Source organism: Pristiophorus japonicus, unplaced genomic scaffold (assembly GCF_044704955.1).
Source record: "Pristiophorus japonicus isolate sPriJap1 unplaced genomic scaffold, sPriJap1.hap1 HAP1_SCAFFOLD_37, whole genome shotgun sequence".
Taxonomy (NCBI): Eukaryota; Metazoa; Chordata; class Chondrichthyes; family Pristiophoridae; genus Pristiophorus; species Pristiophorus japonicus.
In genome coordinates, this window is record NW_027253543.1 from 6,442,815 (window position 1) to 6,447,694 (window position 4,880).

At 42.0% G+C, this 4,880-nt stretch overlaps 1 non-coding gene across 1 annotated transcript; it reads left to right on the plus strand.

The window, feature by feature from the left end:
• The first annotated feature begins 1,272 nt into the window (after positions 1-1,272).
• trnas-uga (transfer RNA serine (anticodon UGA)) lies at positions 1,273-1,354 on the plus strand. Its single transcript has one exon. It is a non-coding gene; the product is annotated as a tRNA-Ser (tRNA).
• Positions 1,355-4,880: the final 3,526 nt, after the last annotated feature.

The following is a 4,880-nucleotide window of genomic DNA, read 5'->3' on the forward strand; positions in this document are numbered from 1 at the left end:
TCAGCCTCCACCGCATTGCTACCAGTTTGGCCAGCCCAATCAATATATAGATTAAAGTCGATCATGCTAACTCTGTACCTTTATTGCACACATCCCTTATTCCTTGTTTGATGCTGTCCCCAACCTCACTACTACAGTTCAGAGGTCTGTACCCAATTCCCACTAGCGTTTTCTGCCATTTGGTATTCTGCAGCTCCCCCCATACCGCTTCCAAATCATCCATGCTAACGTCCCTCCTTATCATTGCATTAATTTCCTCTTTAACCAGCAACTCCACCCCGCCTCCTTTTCCTTTCTGTCTATCTTTCACAAGCATCTTATCTACCTGCCCTGCTACCGTCAAGGAGTCTGTGGACATGCACTCCAAGGTCATTTGCACCTCTACACTCATCAGTGTCCTAACATTTAATGTTTATTCGCTTTCCCTATAAGCACTCCCCAAATGCTTTATCTAACACTTGTCCGGGTTGAATTCCTTAAACCCCGGACCAGTTCTTTGATATCTACCTGCAATGTACAGCTTTTTTCCTCATTATCAAGCATACCTGGTTGGCCAATCTTTTAGTCACCTGCGCTAATTTGTATTTAGTGGCTCGGTGTCAAATTTGTATCGCATAATACTCTTGTGACGCGCCTTGGACGTTTCGCTAATTTCAAGGTGCTAATTATATAATTTGTTGTTGTTGTTTAAAATGTGTATTACATAACGTTATATAGAGATTGCATCACAGAAAGAGACAATTGTACCTCACTGGTGCTGCTAGAGTTAATGCTGCATGCTACCCTACTTCACTTGATCCTATCAGCATATTGTTCTATTGCTTTCTCAGTCATGTGCTAAGGTAATTCCTATTAAAATGAATCTGTGATATTCGCCTCAACTACTGCTTATGTAGCATTTTCCACATTCTAACCACTCTTTGGTAAATAAGTTGCTCTTGAATTTTCGACTGAATTTATCAGTGACCTTCCGTTCTGAACTCCTGCACAATAGCAAATATTTTCTCCACATCAACTCGATCAAATACCTTCATAATGTTAAAAATATATCTCCCTTGTTTTTGGAGAAAGACGTTCCCCAGACTGTTCAGTTTTTCCAGAAATGTAAATTCTTTCAGTTCTGACCGAAATTTTTCCTTCTTTGCTGTGAGATTTTGTGATTCTCTGATTTAATTTTCGCATCGTCTGGGAGATCCAATAGGGCAAGCAAACAGGCGGTCTCTCTGATAAATTGCACCAACGATTCGACTATTAAAGCAGTTTTACTGTGTAGCTGCGATGGCCGAGTGGTTAAGGCGTTGGACTTGAAATCCAGAGTGGATTTTCCGCGCAGGTTCGCACCCTGCTTGCAGCGATTCTACAGGTGCCCTTTTTTTATCGACTCACGGGGATCTCATTGGAATCTGATCACAATTCCCTCCACTGCCCTTTATTACACTGATTGACGCGAAGCTGTTGTTCGAACTGGAAACATTAATAGATTATCGGTATTAATTGTTGGTTTTTTGGACACTATCTGCAAAAATCAGTGAGCAATATACACAGCATGAAAAAAATGCCTTTTAATAATGATCAGTGCATTGTTTGGGAGGAACTCACCTTTAGTTAATGAGTGCGAACGAGGTTTGGTTTTATAAAGATGAACAAGTTTTGCCAAAATGACCACGGCAGCGTTTGACGTTGCAATTTTCTTATAACATCAGTGTTTGCATCAAAGTAGATGCCTTATCCATAAAGCGATGTGGCCCCTGCAGTTTGCAGCAGACTAATATACAGCAAAAATCTAATGGGTCAAAGTGTAATAGAAAGGCAAACATGAAATCTCGGTGCCGCAATGCAAGGAGTATTCGGAACCCAGGACAGGGCTCTGAGCTAGTTAGAGTGGGTGAGAGCTCAGATCACAGGACCACAAGAAAAAATGCAAAAGGCAGGAGGCAACAGAGCAGAGTAGTACTGCGGTAAGTGTAAACGCCAAGGTGATAGGAAGGGACACTATGTTTGAGTATAAAGCGGCTGCAGGAGGGGTCAAAACTAAAAATCATTGTTTAAAAACTAGTATTAAAATACTCTACCGAACCGCACGCAGCATTCGAAATAAAGTAAATGATTTGACGGCACAAATCATCATAAATGGGTATGATTTGGTGGCCATTACAGAAACGTTGCAGGTTGGCTAGGACAGGTAATTAAACCTACAGCGGTATCTGACAATTCGGAAAGATAGACAAGAAGGGAAAGGAGGTGGGGTAGCTCTGATAATAAAAGATGATATCAGGGCAGTTGTGAGATACTATATTGGCTCTATGAACAACATGTTGAATCAGTGTGAGTGGAGATTAGAGATAGTAAGGGGAAAAAGTCACTGGTGGGCGTAGTTTAAAGGCCCCCAATTAATAGCTTCACGGTGGGGCGGGCAATAACCAAGGGAATAATGGAAGCATGTGAAAAAGGAACGGCGGTAATCATGGGGGATTTTAACCTACATATCGATTGGTCAAATCAAATCGCACCTGGTAGCCTTGAGGAGGAATTCATAGAATGCATACGGGATTGTTTCTTAGAACAGTATGTTACAGAACAAACAAGGGTGCAAACTATCTTAGATCTGGTCCTGTGTAATGAGACAGGAATAATAAACGATCTCCCAGTAAAAGATCCTCTCGGAATGAGTGATCACAGTATGGTTGAATTTGAAATACAGATTGAGGGTAAGGAAGTAGTGTCTCAAACGAGCGTACTATGCTTAACCAAAGGTGACTAGAGTGGGATGAGGGCAGAGTTGGCTGACGTAGACTGGAAACACAGACTAAACGGTGGTACAATTGAGGAACAGTGAAGGACTTTTATGGAGCTCTTTCATAGTGCTCAACAGAAATGTATTCCAGTGAAAAAGAAGGGCGGTAAGAAAAGGGATAACAAGCCGTGGATAACCAAGGAAATAAAGGAGAGTATCAAAATGCAAACCAATGTGTATAAGGTTGCCAAGGTTAGTGGGAAACTAGCAGATTGGGAAAATTTTAAACGACGGCAAATAATGACGAAGAAAGCAATAAAGAAAGGAAAGATTGATTACGAAGTTAAACTTGCACAAAACATAAAAATAGTTAGTAAAAGCTTGTACCGATATATAAAACGGAAAAGAGTGACTAAAGTAAATGTTGGTCCCTGAGAAGATGAGAAGGGAGATTTAATAATGGGAAATGTGGAATTGGCTGAGACCTCAAACTATTATGTTGCTTCGGTCTTCACAGTGGAACACACAAAAACCATGCCAAAAATTGCTGGTCACGGGAATGTGGGAAGGAAGGACCTTCAGATAATCACTATCACTAGGGGCGTAGTGCTGGGCAGGCTAATAGGACTCAAGGTAGACAAGTCCCCTGGTCCTGATGAAATGCATCTCAGGGTATTAAAAGAAATGGCGGACGTACTCGCAGATGCATTCGTTATAATCTACCAAAGTTCTCTGGACTCTGTGGAGGTACCAGCGAATTAAAAAGCAGCAAATGTAGCATCTCTGTTTAAAAAAGGGGGCAGACAAAAGGCAGGTAACTATAGGCCGGTTAGTTTAATATCTATAGTGGGGAACATGCTTGAAGCTATCATTAAGGAAGAAATAGCGGGACATCTAGATAGGAATAGTACAATCAAGCAGACGCAACATGGATTCAGGAAGGGCAAAGCATGTTTAAATAATTTATTGGAATTCTTTGAGGATAGAACGAGCATGGTGGATAGAGGTGTACCGATGGATGTGGTGTATTTAGATTTCCAAAAGTCATTCGATAAGGTGCCACACAAAAGGTTACTGCAGAAGATAAAGGTACGTGGAGTCATAGGAAATCTATTAGCATGGATAGAGAATTGGCTAGCTAACAGAAAGCAGAGAGTCGGGATAAATGGGCACTTTTCGGCTTGTAAATCGGCGGTTAGTGGTGTGCCACAGGGATCGGTGCTGGGACCACAACTGTTTACAATATACATAGATGACCAGGAAGAGGGGTCAGAGTGTCGTGTAACAAAATTTACAGATGACACAAAGATTAGTGGGAAAGCGGATAGTGTAGTGGACGCAGAGAGGCTGCAAAGAGATTAAGATAGGTTAAGCGAATGGGCTAAGGTTTGGCAGATGGAATACAATGTCGGAAAATGTGAGGTCATCCACCTTGGGGAAAAAAAACAGTAAAAAGGAATATTATTTGAATGGGGAGAAATTACAACATGCTGAGGTGTAGAGGGACCTGGGGGTCCTTGTGCATAAATTAAAACGTTATTTTCATTTCATTTTCTCTTCAGTGTATTTCTGCGACTGGATCCGCTTGGCGTAGCTCTGAGCCATGGAATTAACGATGGAAAGAATGAAGTAGCACACCATGATGATGACTACTTTCTCAAAGACTCAAGACAGCCAATTTTCACTCGCTCCTACGGTGTCTCCAGACTTGTGGTGAAGCTTGGCTTTCTGGGCCTGCAGATAGTTTGCAGGTGCAGCAAGTAATCAGGAAGGCGAATGTAATGTTGGCTTTCATTGCGAGTGGGATGGAGTAAAAAAGCAGGGAGGTCCTGCTGCAACAGTTTTGGGCATTGTTGAGGACGCACCTGGAGTACTGCGTGCAGTTTTGATCACCTTTCTTTAGGAAGGATATACAAGCTTTGAAGGGGGTACATAGACGATTCACTTGGCGGATTCCGGAGATGAGCGGGTTACCTTATTATGATAGATTGCGTAGACTGGGTCTTTACTCGTTGGAGTTCAGAAAAATGAAGGGTGATCTGAAAGAAACATTTAAAATAATGAAAGGGATAAAAAAGATAGAGGCAGAGAGGCTGTTTCCACTGGTCGGGGAGACTAGACCGAAGGGGGCACAGCCTCAATATTC